Here is a 26376-nt window from a genome sequence, read left to right on the forward strand (position 1 = left end):
CAGTTGTGTTCCCAATTCAGCAAACATTGTCCTCCAAAAGGTTGATGTAAACTTGACATCCCGATCGGAGATAATCACCTTCGGAAGTCCATGCAATTTGAACACATTTTGCATGAAAATATGAGCAATTTGCACAGCCTTATATGTCGACTGCACAGGTATGAAGTGTGCTGCCTTACTCAGCTTATCCACTACCACCATAATGGAATCATTATTTTTCTTTGTTTTAGGCAGTCCAGTTATAAAATCCATGGAGATAGTCTCCCATTTCCATTCCGGAATGGGTAAGGGTTGTAACAGCCCTGCTGGATGCAAATGTTCCGCCTTAATCTGCTGACATTCTAGACATCGTGCTAGATACTCAGCTATCTCCTTCTTCATTTTTGGCCAGTAATATTCTTTTCGAAGAGCGGTAACCATTTTCTGGTAGCCCGGATGCCCAGTATAATGGCTGGTATGAAATTCATCTAGAATTAGCTTCTTAACACTGTCTTCATTGGGTACATACAGCTTTTTGTTAAAGTACAACATTCCGGCATTATCCAGCTCATGTCCCTGTTGTGTTTCTTTACCAGGAAGTTGCTGTATTCGCTGTTTAATTTGCTGGTAAACAGCATCACATTCAGCTGCTGTTTTTATCCTTTCCAATAACGTATTCTGCCATTTACTAACTGAAATTTTGCACAAGCATTGTACTTTTCGACTTAATGCATCAGCCACTCGGTTCTCCTTTCCTTTTAAATGCTTAATTTCGAAGTCGAACCCACTTAAGAAGTCAGCCCAATGAGCTTGCCTTGTGTTTAAAGTGGGTTGGCTGAAGTAGTTTGTTAGGCTGTGGTGGTCTGTTAGTAACAGAAATTTTCTGCCCAAAGGGTAGTGCCGCCACATTTTTAGGGCATGAATGACAGCAGCCAGCTCCAAGTCGTAAGAAGAGTATTTCTGCTCATGCTCTTTCAGCTTCCTGGATTCATAAGCAATGACTCTTCCTTCTTGCATCAGCACTCCTCCCACACCTTCTTTACTTGCGTCTGTGCAGACCACGTAATCCTTATTAGGATCAGCTATACTTAATACAGGTGCAGTAGTGAGTAAGTGCTTGAGCTGTTCAAAGCTCTTCTGGCATTCTGAGGTCCACTTAAATACTTTCCCTTCTTTTGCAAAGAGGTGATAGGGTATGCTACCCTCGAAAAGCCTTCAACAAATCTTCTATAATAACCCGCTAACCCCATAAAGGACCTAATATCTGCCACGTCCTTTGGTATAGGCCACTCCATTATAGTTCTGATCTTCTCAGGGTCTACTGCGATTCCTTCCTTGGTGATTATGTGGCCCAAATATTGTATCTCCTCCTTGTAGAAATCACACTTACTAAACTTTGCATATAATTGATGTTCTCGCAAAGTTTGCAACACCAATCTAAGGTGTTCCTCATGCTCCTTTCTTGATCTGCTGTAAATCATAATGTCATCTATAAATATCAGCACAAACTTGTCTAAAAACCGATGAAACACACTGTTCATCAAACACATGAAGGTAGCAGGTGCATTGGTCAGCCCAAAAGGTAGCACCACGAATTCATAATGCCCATACCGCGTTCTGAAAGCGGTCTTAGAGATATCCTCCTCTTTAATTCTGATCTGATGGTAACCAGATCGCAGATCAATTTTAGAGAATACCGTTGCTCCCTTTACCTGATCAAAAAGTTCGTCGATCCTAGGCAAAGGGTATTTGTTTTTGATCGTGAGCTTATTCAGCTGATGATAATCAATGCACATCCGAAAGGTTCCATCTTTCTTTTTGACGAATAGCACTGGGGCTTCCCAGGGTGATACGCTGGGACGGATGTAATTTTTATCTAACAGCTCCTACAGTTGCATTTTTAATTCTGTTAGTTCTGGTACACTCATACGGTAGGGTGCCCGTGATACAGGTGCTGCCCCTGGAATCAGCTCAATTGTGAAATCCACATCCCTTTTAGGTGGTAATCTCGGCACTTCCTCGGGAAAAACATCTGCAAAATCCTGTACTATCGGAATGCTACCCAGCATAGCAGTTTTATATTTCTGATTTGCGTATCCCACCTGAATAGCGTAGATTTGACATTTCTTCCTGATGCACTTAGCTAGCTGAGTTGCTGTAATGGGTCGAATCTGCACAGGGTGTCTGATTCCTTGTAACTCCTGCTGTTCTCCACAGTCATCCTTATAATAGATGCTTTTGGTCTTGCAGTTTACTAAGGACCAGTGTTTCTCCAGCCAGTCCATCCCAATCAAGATGTCATAGGAACCCAACGGTAATACATTCAAATCCGCCACTATTGGCTGTCCTGCTATGGTCAAGGAACAATTATTTACCTTGGCCAAGACTCGTCTCTTGGCTCCTGTAGCAAGTTGGACTAGCCACGGATTCCTGAACTTTTCGGCTTGCAGTTTACACTGTTCTACTATTTTAGGGCTAATATAACATAAAGTAGCCCCTGGGTCTATAAGAACAGATATGGAAAGGTTTGAGATTTTACCTTCGAATTCAACCATAGATGGCTGGTACTCCGCTTGGCGATCCTCCAGTGCTGCATTGATTCTGGGTACACTACGTGCCACGTCCCCAACAGTCGATGCTTCATGAATCTGGGATATTTGGTCTGTCCCCTTTCTCTGTGGGCAGTTTTTAACATAGTGAGGTCCTCCACAACCCCAGCATTGCACTGGTGGTCTGGTCATCCCCTCACCTTCTGGTCTAACAGACTGCTCATTTGCTTTAGATTCGCTCATTGGTCTGGACCGGGGCGCATTCCTTGCAACAGGTCTACTGTTTAGTCCTTTACCAGCACCTTTATTCCCACTGCTGTGACTTCCTTTGCTGTTCCCAACCATCCGACCGCTTCTTTTCTCATTCCATCTTTTGCTCGAAGTGTCCCCCTTCTGTTTACTCTGCTGGTAGCAGATTCTCGCTTTACGGATGGCCTCATCCATGGTTCTAGGATTGTCAAATTCAATCCTTTCCCTTATATATGAAGGTAAGCTGCTCACAAACCTTTGGACCTTGGATTTCTCCTCCTTAATGTAAGGTACATAATGTAGCAGCGAGGTAAAACGGTTAATGAACTCGTCCATGGTCTGCTGTCCCAGTCTTAAGTCATGAAATTCCCTTGCGTTTTCATCATAGAAGCGCTCAGTCAGGTACCTTTCTTTAAAATATTTCTGGAACTTCTCCCATGTAATGGTTCTTTCGCTGACCCCCTTGACAATCTTGATTTCCTCCCACCACAAGGTTGCCTTACCTTGTAACTGGAAGATTGCCAATCTTGCCTTCAAATTGTGGTCATATTCATACAACTGAAAATACTTATTCATATTTATCAACCAGGCTTCCGCAGCTTCCTCCTGTTCACCATCAAAATGTGGGGGTTTAATCTTTCGGAATTCTCCCTGCAGTTCCATTTTCTGACGTTTTGAGGTTTGCTGCTGAGGTGCATTGTCAGAGTGATTTTCCTTGTCGTCAGAATTTTCAGGTTCCATATGATAGTCTTGTTCTTCTGTCACCCTCTGCTGTTCTGCACTGGGGTTAGACAGGGGTGGGTTCTGCCTGTCCGACAGGCTCTTCAGAATCCTTTCCTGTTCAACTGTTAAACGCGCGTTGTCCTCTCGCAACCGTGCCATCTCATTCTTCAATTCCTGGACAGTTTCCAGGATTGCAAGGTTGGTACTCCGTGATTCTGCACCCAATTGCACCCACAACTCTGCATTCTCTTGAGGGTTGCTGCCGGGTCCTTGCATTTTGTCTCTTCTCTGGTTTAACTGCTAGCTGTTGCAATTCTGTATTTCACCCCAAATAAATAGAACACAGTTAAGCACATTGTTAGCTTGCATATGTTTGCCTGGTGTACTCTTTTGCATACTGAATAAGTTCTACCTGAGGCCACAGTGTTGAAACTGGGCTCTGATACCAATTTGTCACACCTCTTTCCACATATACATAATTTTTTTTTTTTAATATATACCCAACCATTCTAACTTAATGCTCACTATAAGATAATCCGGTCTTACGTGTGCACATTACACTTTATAATCATAATTCACACATTATACCATATACATGTGTATCATTGGCGTGTGTTAATTAAGATACATTAATCTATCTACATGTGTAACATCGGCATGCGTTAATTAAAATACATGAAACCATATACATGTGTATCATTGGCATGCGATACTATTTTATGGATCCATGTTTTATATTCCACATGGCATTAAGCATAATAGTAACTATGTTATAGGTGTATACTCTACCTATATTACAGAACCTACTAGAGGTATTACCAACGGCAATGTATTAATGGGCGTGGGCTTTGATGGTCCCGCCGCAGAACTTTCAGGTGACAGGTCATACTTACCTTTAAGACAATAGTCCTTCCGGGGCAGGTGGCATGGCCTGGTTTCTCCGGCCATGTGATACCTTGGTAACGCAGATTTTGGTTTTACCGCCTGTGATTCCCGCCTTACTTCGACGGCCCAGATCTCATCTGGAGATCGGAGGGTTGGAAATCGTTCAAGGGTCATCTACGATATTTAATCGTCTCCACACAGTCTTAGAGTTTATTTGGTGTCCGCGGTCTTTGCGGACCTGGTTCAATGCTCCTTCTCGAGCTCGACTCCAACAACCTTATCCTTTCAGCCTGCAACGCTCCGGAGACTGCAATCCGCCCCTAATCAAATCCTCACAGGTATTAATATTGTTTATCAGTCTTGCCATATGATTTAACTGCTTTGTTTTCTATGGAGTATTACTTACGGACTTTACATTTCCTTACCGAGTTTGTTCAGCCGCATACTGCTATGCTTCGGACGAACCCATGGTGTCTTCACACTGCAAGCAATCCTCCGGTGACACACAGGTATGTTCTCGGCATTCGAAGCCCTGTTTACTTAGTAAGGTTAATGGTTACAGTCATGACCTACCATGTGTGGTTTGGTGCAGACCACTGCCTCCCAACACGGGTTTCTCATTTCAGTTGCCGGGTATTCTCTATGGAGAACCCTTACAGTTGCCTTCGTTGCATAGATAGGTCATGACGGTGATTTCACTGATGAGTGTTATTGTTCACAGAGAAAGTTCTGGGTTCTGTTATACATTTCACGTTTTCCATTTGGATTTACAGTACTGTCTTGCGGCAAGCTTGGTACCTTTGATGTGGTTACATGGGTTATAGATCTGGTCTTCACGCACAGATCTCGTCATGAGTAATTTGGGGCTTGTCACTTAATCAAATGTACTGTTAAATTTATGTTTAATACTCCACCGTTCGGTGCTGTTTGTAGTTGCAACTGAGCATAAACTCTTTTAGTCCTCAGGGCATTTCCATCAGTATATTGAATCGTTTCAGATTGTTTGTCTGATACTCAAGAAACAGAGGCATAGGGTTAATATTTTGCTACAGGTTTTATTTATATTTCATACGGCATTCGCCTTGGTGTTATCAAAGTTATGATGATAATTTCTGGTTACCAGTTCTGTATTTCTAGACACTCTTTTATCGCCAGTCTGTATAATATGACCTCGGTGAATGTTTAGCGTTTGATAGTTAGCCCTTTTCCCTGTGGAAAAGACTATCCTTCATGCATGATTACAGTCTCTCTTTCAGTTTTCGCACAGTTTCCCTGATTAAAATGAATATCTATCGTTACAGTTGCATGCACAGGTTCTCTGGTTTAATATGATTATCTTTCATTTTCGTTTGCATGCACAGGTTCTCCAGTTAATACTAATATCTTTTCGTTACAGATACATGCTCCAGTTCTCTGGTTTGATATAAATATCTTTCTTTTCGTTTGCATGCATCGTATCTGGATATGTATTACCACTGTTATTATTTCTTGCTATAATACACAGAACCTTGGTTTATTTGTATTCGTTCTGTACTCGGTTATAGCTCTATAAACACATGTTTGTTTTTATGTTCATACCGCGAGTACTGAGACCCGGTAACAATTGTTTAATGAAGTGTATTAAAATTTCTGTTCTCTATTTCACCGTTCACCAACACTCTCTGTATAGAGTCATTTGTTGGTCATACACAGATTATTATTTGCTTATGTTATCTTCTGTCTCACTGTTCCTCCGTCGCAGGGGTTGCTCCCAACTACAGTCGGTGCTCTTCTTTTAACTCAGAGGTTTAAACCCTCATTCTAATGCCACTCCACAGCATTCGCCTCGGATAACAGTCATAGTGTTCACTATTGTTTGGTTTCATCGGTATCTATTCGTTATGGACAGTAATGACCTTGCTAATAAGGTTAAGTCGAGACTGTTGCTTAGTAACCAGTCCTCGGTTAAGGCTACCTTATACCCGTATACAATCTAGTTTTAATATTTTCTGTACCATTTTCTTTACCTGGGTACTAACCCAGCCCCTGTCCATTACCTGACAGTCCCCTTCTTTTAGGGTTTACACTTGTACATTATGCTAATCATTGCGACAGTATCTAGGAAAATAAACAGACTTTTCCTATTTAACTACTGTAACTTCAATGCACATTGATTTTCCAATCAGGGACTACACAGTTTGGAACCGTACCTGATTACCAGTGTCAGGAATGGTTTTTCAAACAAATAAGTCACCTGAGCTTTAATTCTGCTCGCCACCCAGCCATGAGATCCATCCCTCAGACGGAATTCTCCCCCCGAGCCATCCTGCAGGCCTCCAGCCCTCAACAGGATTTGTGCACTCTCTGTGCCAGGTTATCTGGTCCTAACCAGACTTAACCACTTTTCTTTTCTTCCCTTTTTCCTGTTCTTGGAAAAAGATTTTCTTTCTTCTGTCTGTCCTCACAGCCCAGAATTTTCCCTCAGTCAGGACTTTTCCTGTTTTGGATGGTAGTTCCATCAGTTATCACAACTGATCACTTTCTTTAAGATTCACCTCTTAGAGGCTACCAGCAATTCCAAGAAACATTTAAATTACTTAATTAAAAATAGTTTGTCACAGTTTTGTTTAAAACATAACAACAACTGTATTACTGTCTTTTACCACAGTAAACTTTCAAATTTACATATCCTGGGGTCATTACACTAAGGCTCACTGGTTAAGTGGAAGAATTTTCTACGCCAATTAATTCCCTCTTTGGAGTATGAAAATAAGCAGGATAATTTCGAAGTGATCATGTTCTTAATTTAAAAAATGTACACATTTTATTTTTACTATGAAAATCTTGAAAATTTTAAAATTTCATGTAATTGTGCTCAAGTAATGTGCTAATGTAACTGTGTTAATGAGATGAGACTGTGAACAACACTATCGGACATGAAAGTATAAATAGAAATATGGCGCATCCGAGTTGTAGGAATTAATTAAACATAATATTTGTTAGCAGAATACGACGAAGGCACAGCACCTTTGAAACCAGGAAAAAGTTTGATGCCATTTTTCAATTAAGACAAATAAAACTCAACATGGCTGACCCGAAAGTAGAACACATCATGTGAAAAAAATAATTTTAAGTCTTGAACGTTGTTGTGTGAAAGCGATGCTCTATAGTTAAATAATTTTAAGTCTTGAACGTTGTTGTGTGAATGCGATGCTCTATAGTTTAGTACGAAAGTTATTTGTAATTTAATGTTACATATTAACAAATTTTATTTAATTAATAGCTTCTATGGGATTAAATTTTAATCTTTGACTTTTTGTTCAGTTATTATTTGATATTATATTAAAAATAATAATTTTATATTTACATTAATAAATTAAAAAATAATAATATTTATAATAAAAATAATTTAAAAAATAAAAATATTTATAATAAAATTTTCTTAGATAATTTAAATTTGACATGTGACTTTTTAAATAATATTTATAATGAACATAATTTTATAGAAAGTGAATGTTTTATAGATATATGTTTTATATTTTTAGATACAATTGGGGTATATCTATTAACATTTTAATATGTAAAATATAGATTATAAATAAAATATTTCTATGTCAACTATATATTATATAAAATAAAAAGATAGTATATATATATATATATATATATATATATATATATATATATGTAATAAAATGTAACACCTTGCCTCATTGTGTAAATATGGTCATTATTTAGTAAGATTTAGTGATGAAAGATAAAGTAAAGAAAAACACAAACTCTAAGAAGTTAAAACTTATGTTTATTTTCTTAAAAGAAATGTTATACTCAATTATCCACTTGCTTGAAAAGAGTTAAAAAAAAAAACCTCTTTTTTTTTTCCAAGTAGTTGTGACAATTATAGGCTTACCCCATCAAGATGAAAGATATAAGTTAGGAAAAAAAGGCCAAGGAGGGAAGAAGGAGAAGGAAGTCATAGGCTACAAGGAGGAAAGAAAGAAACCTTGAGGAGGAGGCTACCAAGGTGAGGTAAAGGTGGGTGAAAGTGTTCCTCACCTCATCTCCAACTAGTAGGAACCCTAAGGGCTTATGGGCTTCAAGCAAGTCTTGAGGTCCATCAATGTGTAGTGTCTTTGATACAACTTTTGAAATTGAAGAGGCTAAGGCAGAGATTTCGACTTAATTTCTAATCTCACTAGTTAAGTGGAAGAATTTTCTACCCTATTAATTCCCTCTTTAGAGTATAAAAATAATCAGGATAATTTCGAATTGATCATCTTTTTACTAAGTAAAATGTATACATTTTATTTTTAGAATACGACGAAGGCACAGCACCTTTGAAACCAGGAAAAATGTTTGATGCCATTTTTCAATTAAAACAAATAAAACTGAACATGGCTGACCCGAAAGTAGAACACATCATGTCAAAAAAATAATTTTAAATCTTGAACGTTGTTGTGTGAAAGCGATGCTCTATAGTTTAGGACGAAAATAATTTGTAATTTAATGTTACATATTAACAATTTTTATTTAATTAATAGCTTCTATGGGATTAAATTTTAATCTTTGACTTTTTTTCGGTAAAGAGTTATTATTTGATATTATAATAAAAATGATAAAATTATATTTATATTAATAAATTAAAAAATACTAATATTTATAGTAAAAATAATCTTAAATAATTTATATTTGACATATGACATTTCAAATAATATTTATAATGAAAATAATTTTACAGAAAAAGAAAGTTTTATGGATATATATTTTATATTTCTAAATACAATTGGGGTATCTATTAACATTTTAATATGTAAATTATAGATTATAAATAAAATATTTCTACATCAACTATATATATTATATATACCAAAAAATTAGAATATATATATATATATAATAAAATGTGAATATGGTCATTACTTGGTAAGATTTAGTGATGAAAGATAAACTAAAGAAAAACACAAATTCTAAGAAGTTAAAACTTATATTTACTTTCATAAAATAAATGTTATACTCAATTATCCATTTTCCGGAAAATAGTTAAAAAAAGAAAAAAGAAAAAAAAGACAAAAACCTTCTTTTATTTTTCCAATTAGTTGTTACAATTATATCCTTCTCCCATAAAGATGAAAGATCTAAGTTTGGAAAAAAAAGCCAACCACCAAAGAAGGAGAAAGAATTCATAAGCTAAAAGGAGGAAAGAAAGAAAGCTTGAGGAGGAGGCTATGAACATGAGGTAAAGGTGAGTAAAGGTGTTCCTCACCTAGTCTCCAACTAGTAGAAACCCTAAACTTGAGGCTTATGGGCTTCACATAAGTCTTGAGGTCCATGAGTGGGTAGTGTCTTTGATACAAATTTTGAAATTGAAGAGGTTAGGGTGAAGATTTTGACTTAATTTCCAATCTCACTAGTTGGGTGGAAGAAAATGGGTAGTGTCTTTGCTACAATTTTTGAAATTGAAGAGGTTAGGGTGGAGATTTCGACTTAATTTCCAATCTCACTAGTTGGGTAGAAGAATCTTCTACCCCTGTTAATTCCGTCATAATTTGAGTATGAAGATAGGAACAATAATTTGGAATTGATCATCTTCTTACTAGAAAAATTGTATACATTTTATTTCTACTTTCAAAATCTTGAACGTTAAAAGTTTCATGTAACTGTGTTAAAGTAATGTGCTAGAGTCACCATGATGGAAATGTAAATTTCCCTGCTATGAAGAGTGAAAATACTACCAAGTGTGTTAAATAAATGTGATATGAGTAGTGTATTCAAAATGTTATATAAGTTAATTTTTTTGTCCCCTTAGTGTATATCCCTGTTGTGTGTAAAAGCATGAAGTGAACTAGAGTTTCAAAGTGTGTGACCTGAAATAGATTTGTCATTTATTTTCAAAGGAGATAGTGTTATAAAATTATATATTATGGAGCAATGGAACACATAAAATATTGCAGAAATATAAACACAGAAAATGCATAAAACAAGAGAGACACAGATATACGTAGCTCACCCAGTTTGGGCTACGTCCACCCCAAATAGCCAGTCCTCCCTTTCTATTATCCAACAAAATGAAGAGACATAACCTAAAGTAGATCCGCTGTAATATCCTTTGTTTTCTCTCACAGTCTCACCTCTCTGTTTCTCGCTCACAGAATACACATCTATCTCTCAGCCTCAAATACTCCTCATACAAAGAGAGGGGTTTCCTTCTAGGGCAAAAAACCCTAAATTAAACATAAGTTCTACCATCAGATCATCCGCCTAATGAACGGCCCCGCGTGGAGGGGTGTACAAACTTCCTGGGGTATACATCTGGCTGAAACAAAGACCTCTGAATAGTCATGCTCCACACACAACAATCTCGGTAAAGAGTCGATGTACTCTTACCCTTAATAAGATAAGAAGAGAAGGTTTGTTTAGGACCTTAAAAAGTTGGAAGAAACACTATAAGTTTAGTCCCCTCAATTTATTTGTGCATGATAGGAAAATAAAGGAACTGGTGTGGGTGGAGAGGTCTCTCATGTATGTAGAGAAATTAGTTCTTTAAAAATGAACAATACATTAAACAAATAAAAGAAAACATAGATGTAATGAAAACCATGTTTAAATCTGCCTACTAAATTATAGAATAAATTAATGCTTCATTTTGTAAATAAAATAACTAACTAGAGTGGGTTAGCCTCATACTTGTGCGAGAAACCCATGTGAGGACAGTCTCACTTCTAGGCATAAGTGTATGATATGAATAGACTATGTGGACAAAATCCCACATGGTCGGGTCTCCTCTATTTGGTTGATATAATTGTATTTTTAGAAACATAGTTTTAGGAAGGAATTCTACATGGTCGATTCTCCTCCAATTAGTTGGTATAATTGTATTTTTCAAAACATAGTTTTAGAAAGGAAATGCAGGAAAGACATTATCATGAACAAATTAATAAGCAAGATACAAATTAAAAATGTTGTCATTATGTAGTCTAATTAGTTGGTATAATTGCATTTGTAGAAACATAGTTTTAGGAAGGAAATGGAGGAAATACATTAGCATGAACAAATTAATAAGCAAGATACAAAATAACATTTTTGTTTTTATGTAGTTAATTGTCAAGGAATTAAGCCTTGGTAAGGCCCAATGGCTTATAGTTCAAAGATTGATTAAGATTCGTGAGCATGTGGACACTAATGAACACCCAAAACAAGGATTTCAACAAGGATAATTAATGATAAAAAATCTTGAGCTAATCCTTTAATACATATATATCAGTTGAGAAAGAAACCAAAAACATATAAGAAATGCATTCACATAGTATACATTAACTTATTAACTCAACTTATTTGCCTCATAACTTCAAATACTATTTCATATCAAATTTAGTATAATAAATTCAGAGTAGAGTTGAATAAACAAAATTATCATGAAACACTATAATCAATTAAATGTAGCATTACCCTTCACAATTATATAAATATCAAGAAACCCTCTAAGGGTATATTGATTCTACAGCCATAAGATCCCACAAACTTGATTTGACTTATTAATCGACAAGAGCCATAAACATGGGTGCTAAAAACATAAGCAAAAAACATAAGAGTGGGCTCCAAGCCCTTCACAAACAAACATTTAATATTTTACATAGAACCAAACCTAGAACATAATAAAAATTTGTGTAAGAGTTGAATGTCGTAGAATCATGTGTAGCAATGTTCAGAATGATTGTGAAGTGATATGAAATGGAACCATCATACCTGCACGTGGAAGAGTAAAAATTTATCCATAACATTTATAATTAAATGGGAAATACACCTATAGTGGAATCAGTTAGGTAAGTAATAGAAACCTCTAAAAATACCTAGTGTGAAGAGAAGAGGTGTGGCGCAACCAAATATATTACCTGCTCTAGATGAGAATAATTCCAAACTTGTAAGAAATTCCCAATCCAACACAAATGAGAGTAGGCTGGAGAATGAATGATTTGAGTGTTGCTTGTAAGACTTTCATGGCATGGGAGAAATAAAAACAATCGAACCTCTATGGAAAACCCTTTAAGTATCATGTTACCTATGACACTAGATATCCTCTGTAAAAGATCCATAATGAGGAAAAAAATAGTGATACAAAAGAACAAATGCCATTAATAAAAACCATTCTGCAAGAAGGATGGAAACCAAGGTCTAGAAAATACCAAGTTGCAGCATAAGTTTAGGGATTGGAACCCTCGTTGCCTTAGGATTTGGTAGCTAAAATGCAGCTACAAAATGATGGGGTGACAATGTACAAGGCGAGCATGGGAATGATGTCATTTCCCTTAACCACATATGAAAAATAAGAATAATATGATTTGCACCAAATATCATCAAGGGTTTCCATGGAATTGGGTGTCCCGTATAGAGTAATATGGAGTTAATATTGTGTTTATTTAGTGGAAAATTTGAGAATCGAGATGTCACATTAACTTGGGGTAAAAATATATGCACATCATAATCTTCAAAGCCATCATAATAGTAATTTTGGGTGTGATCCGATTGTCATAAAAAATTGTACACACTTATGTTGCTATGCTCACCTCCACTTACCACAAAATATTTGTTCCAAGTGAAGATTCACATAGTCAAGAGCTACTGCTAAGACATATAATGAATTAGACTCACTTATAATATTTATTCTATGGTAAGAAAAAAACTATCGGTAATTGTAATGTTTTGTGGTTTTTACGAGTTGTATTATAGTCACGTTGCAAAAATGTTGCCTATTTGGATAATCAAATAGCATCTTTGAATGTGTTGCATTCACAGAGAATGTACCATGAGGAAAGGAGTTGGGGGTGCTCAACCTATAATACCAACAATGGAAACTCGTCCTACACCCATTGTAGGAGCTAACACAAAGATGTGGGTAGAATTAGGAGGTGAACACCCAATCACCACTACCATGCTTTTGGAAATAGTTCAATAGGTAAGGTATGAAATGGCTCATCTATGTGATGATAATGAGGGATTGATGTGGGATCAGGAACCAATCTTATAGATCCTCTCTCGTCGACAAAACCATAAACATTTCATACAAAGTTTAGGTAATGAAGACACAGAGGAAGAGAAGAGATAGGGAAATTAAAATATAACTATGGGGAGTCACACTCGTGACCACGAGGAGATAAGAATGAAGATGATGCATATGAAGAAGAACTTGATAATGCCTCCACCCCTAAGAAAAAGAAAAAAAAGAAGGTCAATTTACAAGAAGAATTCAAAATAATTAAACACTCGAACTTTGATGCGGTGATAGAGGAAGTGATTGAATCTTGGATGATCAACATGAACAAGTATTTTCAGATATAAGAGTATAATTACAACTTGAAGGTAAGATTAGTTGTTTATGAGCTCCACGGGAAATCCACGTTGTGCTCGAAAGATTTCAAAATGGTACATGCACTTGACAAATAGAAAGTAACTTGAGTGAGTTTCAAAAATACTTTAAGGAGAAGTCCATGATGGAATGCTTTTATGATGATGAGGTGAAGGAATTCCATGACCTTTGGCTCAGACAACTATCCATGCACAAGTTTGTGACAAAATTTACCTCCTTAATAAGATATGTTCCATATATACGTGAGGAAAAGGATAAGTTACAATGTTTTATGAGACATTTACGAGTATATATGATGAAAAGCCTAGAATTTGATAATCCTAAAACCATGGATGAAGCGATTCGAAAGGCACAAATTTGTTACCAGTAGATGAAGTAGAAGGGGTAAGGCAGTAATAATTGTCTCAATAGGAAAGTGATATGGATTTAAATAGGAACGCAACAAATTATAGATATAACCATAAATACAAAGATACAACAGAAATAATACTTCATTTCATTAATGTAAAATATTGAAATATGCTTAAAAACAGAAATGGAGATAAATTAGCTAGGGCAATGGTAGCTTATCTTTGAGAAGAGATATGGTGGCTACATGACTCTGAACTGTCTTACAATGAGGCTCGAAGGCCCATTTATTATTGAGAAATAATGGACAACCCTAAAAATCGAAAAACCTAACCCTAGAAGATGAAGCACAAAACTATGGACCTCGTTTTGCATAAATTGGAACATCAACTTCCTTGCGTCGTAACTTTGGCATACGATCTTCGTTTGATGCGCATAATACCTCATTAGCAAGATATAATTGAGGAATACAACTTTGGGATTTGCAATATTGGTCCATGGACCTATGTTTCTCCCAAGTTTCCCAAAAAACATCTTTTAGGGCCTCAAAATGGATCTGGAAGTTCACAACCCAAAAAGCTGCCAAAAATAGTAAATAGTGCTACAATTATGGAAACTGAAAAATTGAAAGAGACAGTTGTGGGGGTCCAAGTGGGATAGGCAGGTGGCCAAGAACATCCATCTGGATCATAAAGGGAGGAAAGGTTCCCCCAACTTGAAAAATACAAAAGCACGAAATACTAGAAATGCATTAAGGGATCAATTTAACAGATATGTGGGGAGGAGTCAACAGAAAATAAAACCACAAAATGAAACGAAACAAATGGAAGTATCGAGTAAACTTGAGGAAAATCAATCATAGCGACCACCATTTCAATTGCGGGGTTGCAAGAAGCCTCATTGATATGAAAATTTCCCCCATCACACTACCACAAAACATACTGCTAATATTCGGGAGGCTTCTACTATGGGTGAGGTGGCCAAAAGTATACTGAGAAATAACACTGCTTCATAGGACCATCAAGCTAAGTATCAACCGACCATGACTGAGTTCGAAGGTAATATGTATAACCATAATGTGTGTATTTTGATATATCCAACAAAAAAATTCAGTTATATTCGTCCCAAAATTGTAGGACTTTATCATCTACATTGATGAGGTGATCAAATTTTAGCTCAAGAATGAAAGTGCATAGAAAGTCTTGAAATTGGTATCAAAACAAAGTGATTCTCGTTCGGAATCCAACGGTGCTCATTTCAGCTCAATCATATACCATATGATCAAGTTATTACATTCTTATCATTTGACCCAACAACTAAAAAAGCAACAGGTTGCTTACTGGGTAGTTAACTGGAATTTTGTATTGCTCACATCACCTAGGGTGATTGTGCAAGTACAGACAAATTAGATGTCGCCAAGTATCCTTTTCTGGTTCATCCATTTTTGGTTGTTTTTATTGTTTTGTGGGCTTTTGAAGTGGACCAATAGGATGGTGCCATGTGGACCTCCAAGGAGGATTAAAATTTTGGCAATGGTTAGACAGAGGCTTAGGCATGATTAAACCCTCGACCACCCAACCAACAGTCTAAGCATTTACCAACTTCACTTCTCGTGGTTCTTAATAACCATAGGGAAACAAATCTATTTAAAGTTTAATTTGAAACAAATTGAGGGAAGGGGTTACAGTTAAGCCCCATCTACCGGTCGTCATGTATCCCATAAGACCACAACAGAAGAAGAGACCAAGGGTGTAAGGTCCTAGCCCAAACTGATGGTCATCACCCATAAGACAAGACCCCAGGCAGAAGGTTTAATGGAACTGATGGGAAAGGATGCTGGGTTAGAGACCTAGACCTAGGTTGAATAGCCTTACTACAGACCATGATTGGGATAATCGGGAGCCAAGGTGGGTGGGAACATATAAGCATCAGCCCCACGTTCAATGAAGTGTTACGCAACCACCATCGAGTGGATAGGGTGCTAGCTCAGTGGGGATGAGATGTTAGCCTGACCCCTGGCCTTATGGGCTCCAGTGTTACCATGGTAAGCAGAGTCAAGTGTCGAGTGGTGGGGGTGGGTGTTTAGCCCGGATCCCAGCAACATGCGCCATAAAACCGAGTGCTAAACCTTATTTTTCATAAGGAATTATTGGGTAATTTAATTATCCAAGAAATTTCACCTTCGGTGTGCGAATTTGTAGGACAGATAGACTGTTAGTCTAATTTGTAGGACGTATAACAACAAAACTACATGGAGAGCTTATGGAGCCATATCTTTGAGAGTTTTGAGTGTTTCATAGCTCAAGAAGAGTCTACCTAGAGGTTTTTGGACATTATATATCTAATGGTGACCTCTAATTTCTTATTTGAGCACATCTAAGGAGTATTTTTATATGTTGAAGACCGAGCATGTATGGATCAATCAAGTTTTTAAAGAAGTTATTAAAGGTGTTTGAGCATGGAGAAGGCCTTGTAGGGGCTTTCTTAACTTCAAAAGTCTACTGTGGAAATAATTACTTGTAGTGTTGATGTAGGAGCATCTAGCTCAGGGAAGGACAAGGTGGGAGTTTGTCTTGTTCAAAATAATTTGAGTTTCATTAGTTTTTTTTTATTTTCTAGGAATGGTTATCTCAACCAATGACAATGGTTGCTTATGTAATTGTTTTTTCTTTTAGTTTTATTTAGAATTTGTTTTAATTTACAAAGAAAGAAAAGATAGTTATTCAGAAAATTATTTTAATGTAACCATATTATTTAACCACTGGCATTTTTGCTAACTACCGAGTGTTCTCTGCAAAATAGGAAAAAGTAACTGATGTATTTTTTTTTTTGCCATCATAGAAGAAATACAGAGAAAACACAGAAATATTTTATGAATACAAAAACATCTGAAACCATTCATGTTGCAGTCCTAAATTAATTCCTATTTTATACTGTTAAAATTAATTCTCTTTTCCCATCAACAAAGCTAATATACACAGCCGAACAACAAGCATAAAGGCGAGAAGGGCTATTGGGAAAACCATAGTGCCAACAGAAAGAAGATATGAAGGGGCTGAGCAAGCCATTGTTATAGAGACAAGATTCAGGTACCGAAATCAAACACATTCAAAATTTCCATTGCAGAATGTAAACAAATGAATTTCCAGTAAAAATACATTTATAAATATATTTGTCAAGAAGTCAAGACGTTACAGCGCATTGGTCAAGGACCAGCAAATAGTATCAAAATAACCACATTACAAAAGCCTCACAAGGCCATTACAGGGCCATTTAAATACATGTATAATTTATAAACAAGAGAGTTGCACACATATGGTGGAGCCACATGCATATTGCCAAGAACCACAAAAATCAAGCCCAACTACAACCACAACTCATAAAACCCTATGAACAGTAAACCCTCGAACAAATAAAAAACAAATATCAAGGGATTACCCTACCCATTTTAGGTGTAGGAGACCGGCACAAGGACCACGAGCAAGACATCGTCCACCTACACAGGCCACCCAACAGGACTTTGGTAATTAGCACGGAGGAAAGCACAACCATAGCAACAGAAAACAACCACGACAGAGAGCGGAGCTGTGGGAACTTACCAGGGCATAGTCGAGCTTGAGCAAACCACCAGTGGAGGCACAGAGCCAAGGTAGCGACCACACAGTTTCCCACTGCCACAGAGGAGCAGAGGTCGTTAGCGCATGAATGAAATGAAGTAGAGAGAAATAGCATAGAAGGAGAGCATACCTTCGGAAAACTGCTGAAGGAAACCAGAAGCCGAGCGACCCCATAGTTGTAGCATGTAGCAAAAACACACCACCATTAACCTATGAAGATAGTGCATGGAGAAGAGACAAAGGACCTGAGACTGAAACTGAGAAAACAAGCAAAGCCGAGTAGAAGAGGAGAAAAGGAACCGATACTAAGGGTTTCACACCCTATTCTCGTAACCATCATAGAACAAGCTGAGGAAACACTCGCAGGTGGAGACCCACATCATATAGTAGACTAGGCATAGTAAGAATGAAAACAAAAACAAATGACAGATTAAACCCTCACACAACAGACTCTGGGACCTCACCAGCAGCATCGCAGCACAGCAAAAACAAACAATGCCAAATGAAATGAACAATCAGTGTTTCAAGGCATAGAAGGAGTGAGAAGGAGTAGAGCCCAAGACCTAGACACATGTCCTCATCTCCACACACCAATGGCACACCACATTAAATTCAACCAACCACCATATAATAAAACAATCCAATCAGCGCATATATCATTAACGATCATAGTTAACACTTAGCCGATCAAATTTTCGTATCAGAGCAGGAACAATTAACTGATAAAATGGAAGCTGGAAGAAGAGGTCATGGCAGAGCTATTCAGAGAGTACCAGATGAGGGGTTGAGGGAAGAGATTAGGATCTTGAATGCCCATTTGGCGGTAGTATAAGTAGGAGGAAGACGGGATCCGGAAGTAGGAGATGACAGTGAGGCTGTAGTTACAATAGATGGATCAGATGAAGAAGGACCTGAGATCAAATTGTTAAGGTCAATCCTGTTGGCTAGCAGTAAGCCAAAGCCAGAAATTCTGAATTATGATGGTAGTTTGTCCACAGAAGTTTTGTTGGATTAGAGTAGTGAGCTGGATAAGTATTTTTAATGTGAGGAGGTCAGCAAAGATAGGAGAGTTAAATTCATTGCTACTAAGCTGAAAGGACACGCAGGCTTATGGTGGGACAATGTCTAAGTAGAGAGGAGAATATTGAATAAGTTACCAATTAAAAAGTGGACCAGAATGGTTGCCAAGATGAAGGGCAGGTTTTTGCCCAAAGATTACTAGATTTTTGTACATCGACAGGTACAGAATTTCAAACGGAGAGGAATGACGGTCAAACAGGTGAACTTGAGAGCTGGTTATACTAAAGACACCCTAGAAATGATAGCAATATTTGTGAATGGCCTAAGGCTGGAAATATTGGATGAAATAAGTATTCTTTCTCCGAAAACCATAGAGGAAGCATACCAGAGTGCCTTAAAGGCAGGAGAAAATATCACAAGAAAGTAGAATGCTAGGATAAGATGAGGAGCAAGTAGAGGAGAAGAACAATCCTTTGGAAGAGGAAGGACTGCCAACAACAGTGAAGAGGGTAGCAGTTCAATAACCTCAAAGATAGTAGAAAAAGAGGGTAGCACTAGAGGAGGAAGGCCATACCAGAGAGGAAGGGAAAATGGCAGAGGAAAAGGAGCTGCCTACCACTGCTATAAGTGCCACAAGTGGGGGCACAGATACTTTAAGTGTCCTGAAGCAGAACAGGCTAGTCAAAGAGGAGCATATGTTGCTTAGACAGAAGAAGTGGAGGCACCGCCTCAGAAGGTAGAAAATGCACCAGAGACAGGAGAGGCCTTAGTTTTGAATAAGATATTGCTGAAACCAACAAAAAAAATATCTTAACAAATGAAAAGAAAGGCCTTATTACAGAATGGGTGCAAGTCACATGGCAAATGCTGCAAAATGATTATAGACAGTGGAAGCATTGATAATTTGGTTGCAATGGAAACTAGGTTTAAAACGACTGAAGCATCCAACCCCCTATAAGGTGTCATGGTTATAGAAAGGTCACCAACTCCTGGTTGATGAGCAGTGTGAGGTGGAATTCCATATTGGCAAATATGGGGACAAAGTTATTTGTGACATCATGCCCATGGATGTGTGTCATATTCTTCTAGGTAGACCGTGGTAGTATGACCGGAAAGTTGTTCATGATTAGAAGACAAACTGTTACAAGTTTGTTAAGGATGGAATTAAGCATATGCTAGTGCCCATCAAGGAGGAGGAAACCATAGAGACTAGTGGAACAAAAGTACTATTGGTGGGTGGAATTTTTTTTTTAAAACAAATTGAAGATGACAAAGTGAAATATGCTATTGTAAGGAGACCAAAAATAGTGTTGTTGCACACTAAAATTTCTGATTTACTTGTAGAAATCCAGGAAATGTTACAGGAATTTAGTGACATTGTGGTGGACGATTTACCTGATAAATTGCCACAAAAGTAGAGTATCAGTCATCACATAGATTTCATCCCTGGAGTTAGTTTACTAAACAAAGTTTCTTACTAGATGATCCCCAAAGACAATGAGGATATTAGAAAATAGGTACAGGTATTGTTGTATATAGGAATTGCTGCATAAGTGACTGATTCGAGAGAGCTCGAGCCCATGTACAGTTCCGACAGTTCTTGCTCCCAAGAAAGGAGGCGAATGGTGGATGTGCACATATTAGTGAGAAATAAATAAGATTACGATCAGGTACAGGTTTCAATTACCATGAACAGATGATATGATGGACTATTTGAGCAGGGAAGCATATTTTTCGAAGATAGAACTGAAGAGTGGATACCGCGAGATTAGAATCCGGGAAGGGGATGAATGGAAAATAGATTTCAAGACTAATGAGGGGTTGTATGAATGGCTGGTGATGCCGTTTGGGTTAAGTAATGCACCTACTACTTTTATGCACCTGATGAACAAAATGTTGAAAGAGTTCATTGGGAAATTTGTGATTATGTATCTTGACGATATACTGATTTTCAACAAAACCAAGGAGGAACATTTTCGACATGTAAAATATGTTCTGGAAAAGTTGTAGCAAAACAAGTTTCTAATAAATTTGAAGAAATGCACTTTCTTTCAGAAGGAGTTGGTCTATTTGGGCTTTGTGATTGCAGAGAATGAGCTGAAAATGGACCCAGAAAAAGTTGCAGTTATAATTAGCTGGCCATCTCCGAAAAGTCTGTTCGAAGTTCAAAGTTTTCACGGGTTGGCAAGTTTCTATCACAAGTTTATAAAAGATTTTAGTGGAATCTATGAACCTATGTTGGATACAATCAAGAAGGAATGTCAACCTTTTCAATGGACTGAAGTTGCAGAGAAGAGCTTCCATATATTGAAGAATTAGGTCACTGAGAGACCAATTTTGAGGCTACCTGATTTCAACAAACTTTTTCAAGTTCTTTGTGATGCTAGCAGAATAGCCATTAGAGCAGTACTCAGCTAGGAGGAAAAACCTATTGCTTATTTCAGCAAAAAGCTGAATGAAAGCAGGCAGAAGTACTCATCTTATGACAAAGCATTCTATGTTGTCGTCTAAGCATTGAAACATTAGAGACACTATTTGTTGGGTAATGAGTTTGTTTTGTTTTCTGACAATTTTGCATTGTAGTATGTTATGCAGTAGCATAAGATGAACCACAAGCATGCAAAGTGGGTTGAATACTTGCAGAGTTACACGTTTGTGTTGAAGCATACCAGTGGTTAAGCGAACAAGGTAGCAGATGCACTAAGCAGAAGAGTTGTACTCTTGGAGGTGAGTATGATACAAGTGTCAAGATTTGAACACTTGAAGGACTTGTATCAAATAGATGCAGATTTCAAGGAGGCTTATGAGGCCTACCAAAATCCATTGTTGAGGAACAATAGTCCGTGGCTAGACTATAACTTGCAGGAGGAGTTTTTATTCAAGGGAGGACAGTTGTGCATCCCAGAATGTTCGATGAGGGAGAGCATCATCCAGGAAAAACATAGTGGGGGTCTAGCTGGACATTTTGGCATTGATAAGAGCTTGGATCAGCTCAATCATTTCTATTACTAGCCAAAGATACGAAGAGACGTGCAGCGGTATGTGACCAGGTGTAAGGTATGTCAGTTGGCGAAAGGGCATAGTCAGAACATGGCGTTGTACAAACCCTTTCCTATTCCAAACAGACTGTGGGATTCAGTCAGTCTAGACTTTGTCCTGGGTCTACCCAAGACACAGTGATGTTTTGATTCCATCATGGTGGTGGTGGACCGATTCTCAAAGTTGGCATGTTTTATCCCTTGCAGGAAAACTAGTGATGGTACCCATGTAGCACACTTGTTTTTCACCAAAGTTGTCAGACTACATGGCTTACCTAGCTCCATAATTTCTGACAAGGACATGAAATTCATAGAGCACTTCTGGTGCACCTTGTGGAAGAAGCTAGACACAAAGTTAAATTTCAACTTCGCTTATCACCCACAGACTGATGGGAAAATGGAGGTGGTGAACAAAAGTCTAGGAAACTTGCTACAGAGTCTAGTTGGAGAAAATTCACAGATGTGGGATCGTGTACTTGCTCATGCAGAATTCGCTTACAATGATTTGCCAAATCGAAGCACAAGAAGTAGTCCATTTTAGATCTTGTATGGAATGCATCCCCGAGTGCATGAGCTGCGGGATTTGGGATGGTTGTAGAAAAGAAATGCTAATGGGAAAGACTTTGCAAGAGCCATTAATGACCTACATGAGCAGGTGAAAATGAAATTACAAGACAACAGTCAAAGGTACAAACAGAAAGAAGATCTGAAGCGATGTGAGATACAATTTAATGTTGGAGATCAGGTTCTAGCACATCTACGCAAGGAAATATTTCCTAAGGGTGAATAAAATAAGATGAAATTCAAAAAAATTGGACCTAGTAAAATTTTGCACGAATTTTCTACCAATGCTTATGAACTACAATTACCTCCAGGTATAGGAATATCACCCATTTTTAATGTGGCAGATTTATTCCCATGCACTGCCAATCTGCAAGAGGACAGTTCGACACAACCAAAGCAGGACACCCAAGAAGGAAGTGGTTCATGGATAAGACAAATGTCTGTGGCTCAGCCACTCGAAATCGAAGAAATTCTTAACACACATGTGGCTAGGCAGACTCGGAGAAAGGAGTACCCACAATACCTCGTCACGTGGAGGAATCTCCCCATTGATGATAGTTCGTGGCTTAATACCAAACAAATACAACATGCAGGGTATTCTATCGAGGAGCTCATGGAAAGGAGCCATGATTTTTCACCTACTCTGAGAGCTTGATGCAAGAGCATCTAGCTCAGGGAAGGACATGGAAGGAGTTTGTCTTGTTCAAAACAGTTTGAGTTTCATTATTAATTTTTATTTTCTAGGAATGCTTGTCTCAGCCAATGACAATGGTTGCTTACGTAATTGTTTTTTTCTTTTAGTTTTATTTAGAATTTGTTTTAATTTACAAATCAAGAAAAGATAGTTATTCAAGAACTATTTTAATGTAACCATATTATTTAACCACTGGCAGTTCTGCTAACTACTGTGTGTTCTCTACGAAATAGAAGGAAAAAGCAACTGATGTAATTTTTTTTTACCATCATAGAAGAAATACAAAGAAAAAACAGTAATCTTTTCTGAATAGAAAAACATCTGAAACCATTCATGTTACAGTCCTAAATTCATTCCTATTTTATATTGTTAAAATTATTTCTCTTTTCCCATCAACAAAGGTAATATACACAGGCGAACAGCAAGCATAAAGGCAAGGAGAGCTATCAGGCAAACCACAATGCCAACAGAACGAAGATACGAAGGGGCCGAGCATGACATTGTTATAGAGACAAGATTTAGGTACCGAAATTGAACACATTCCAAATTTCCATTGCAAAATGTAAACAAACGAATTTCTAGTAAAAATACAATTATAAATATATTTGTCAAGAAGTTGAGACATTACAGCACATTGGTCAAGGAACAGAAAACAATATCAATATAACCATATTACAAAATCCTTGCAAGGCCATTACAGGGCCATTTAAGTACATTTATAAGTTATAAACAACAGAGTTTCACGCATACGGTGGAGCCGCAGGCGCATTGCCAAGAACCGCAGAAATGAAGCCTGACTACAACCACAACTCATAAAACCCTATGAACAGTAAACCCTGGAACAAATAAGAAATAGATACCAAGGGATGAACCTACTTGTGCAAGGTGTAGGAGACAGGTGCAAGGACCATGAGCAGGGCATCGTCCGCCTACATATACCATCCAATAGGCCATTGCTAATTAGCATGGAGGAAACCACAACCATAGCAATGAAAAACAACTAGGACAGAGACCGGAGTTGTGGGAACTTACCAGGGCAGAGTCAAGCTTGAGCAAACTGCCAATGGAGCCACGGAGCTAAGGTCACAGCCACAGAGTTACCCACTACCATAGAGGAGAAGAGGTTGTCAGTTCCTGAATGAAATGAAGTAGAGAGAAATAGCAGAGAAGGAGAACATACCTTCAGAAAACTATTGAAGGAAACCAAAAGCCAAGTTACCCCATAGCTACAACCTGTAGCAAAAATACACCACCATTAACCTATTAAGACAGTGCATGGAGAAGAGACAAACGACCTGAGACTAAAACTAAGAAAACAAGTAGACCCGAGTAGAAGTCAAGAGAAGGAACCAATACCGAGGGTTTCATACCCATTTCTCGTAATGAGCACAGAACGAACCAAGGTGTCACTCGCAGGCAGAGACCCACATCATACTGTAGACCAAACACAATAAGAAAGAAAACGAAGACAAGTGACAAAGTAAACCCTTTCACAACAGACCGAGGAACCTCACCTGCAGCATAGCAACACAACAAAAAAAAACAATGCCAAATGAAATGAACAACTAGTGTTTCGAGGCATAGAAGGAGCGGGAAGGAGCAGAGCTCGAGACTTGGACACATGTCCTCATCTCCACACACCAACGATACACCACATGAAATTCAACCAACAACCATATAATAAAACAATCCAATCAACGCATCTATCATTAACCATCATAGTTAACACTTAGCCGAAGGTCGTAGGGGTTGGACTCATCAAGTGTTGAGCTCAAGTTTACTTTTATCACTATGTTATGTTGAGGAAATCTTTGTTTATGTGTTTCAATGTCAAATTGAAGTTCTCATATGCTCATGTAATCTCATTTCATTTGTTGTGCACATAAATAGAAGGAATTGTACTTGAAATCTCATATGCTCATGTAATCTCATTTCAGTTGTTGTGCACATAAATAGAAGGAATTGTACTTGAAATGCTTATTACCTCCTTAAACTTTCCATTCAAATTTTTAGCTTCTGATGATGATGACGATATTGCAAATGACTCTAACCACCCACTCTTACCAACTAGAATATGGTGAGAATATTGGAGATACTGACAAAATTCATATACATCATCTTCTTCATATGGTACATAACCACTGTTTGAACCATGACCATGTATTGATTTCATTCTAGAGGTTTGTTTTGTTGTCACAATAGTGGAACTTTCAACAACTTGTTCCTCCAACACATGTTGCAACTGAAGGCGCATATGCATGCTATCCTCTTCAGTCATTTCTATCATTCTTATCAACTCAATGCTCTTCATAAGAAGAGATAAATCCATCTCATCTAGCTATTAGAGATTCTTCATGTCCATTCTTGCAACTCAGTCAGATTATTCCTTGATACCAATTGATCTAAAAATGGAGGAGGTAGTCAATTTCCTCTTCTCCAAAAGAAATCAAGGACCATTCTAATACTTTGAAAGGAAAAATGGGTCTTCACACAAAACACAATTTCCAATGTCTCTTCAAATTATGAGATAATGTTCACATATAAACTTAACATAAGTAGCATAATATCACAAAGTCATATAGCCATCATGAAGAACATAACAGAGGATTTGTCGATGGACTTCAACCGTCAGTGGCTACATCTCGAGGCCTGCCGACATAGCTAGACCGCTCCATATATTTAGTAGAAAAGGAAGTACATAAAAGGTTTTGGATGAAAACATGTGGCTATTTCTCCTTCAAGGAAATGTTCTTCTACAAAGAACTCTCACATAAAGTAACAACACAAGGCATCTCCTACAAATACCCTGTACTCCAACTTAAGTCAGCTTACATGAGCATATGAGCACTTCAATTCCACATTGAAGCACATAAAAAAATATTTCCTCGGCATAACATAGCGATGAAAGTAAACTTAAGTTGAACCCTACAGTAACTGTTGCTATAATAAACTTCTGAACTTAAGAAAGCCCCTACAAGGCCTTCTCCATGCTCAAACACCTTCAAGAACTTCTTCCAAAACTTGATTGATCCATACATGCTCGGTCTTCAACCTATAAAAAGGCTCCTTAGATCTGCTCAAATAAGAAATTAGAGGTCACCATTAGATCTAGAATGTTCAAAAACCTCTAGGTAGACTCTTCTTGAGCTCCAAAACAATGAAACTCACAAATATATAGCTCTCCACGTAGTTTTGTTGTTATTTGTCATACAAATGAGACTAACAGTCTAACTTCCCTACAAATTCACCCACCGAAGATGAAATTTCTTGGATAGTTAAATTACCCAGTAATGCCTTTGTTTGAATAATAAGGTATACCACTTGCTTTTATGGCACATGTGGTTGGGATTCGGGCTAACCGACCACCCCC

The sequence above is a fragment of the Pinus tabuliformis genome, chromosome J (assembly GCF_031772625.1).
Source record: "Pinus tabuliformis cultivar Carrire ecotype Pingquan chromosome J, CPIR1, whole genome shotgun sequence".
NCBI classification, from domain to species: Eukaryota; Viridiplantae; Streptophyta; class Pinopsida; order Pinales; family Pinaceae; genus Pinus; species Pinus tabuliformis.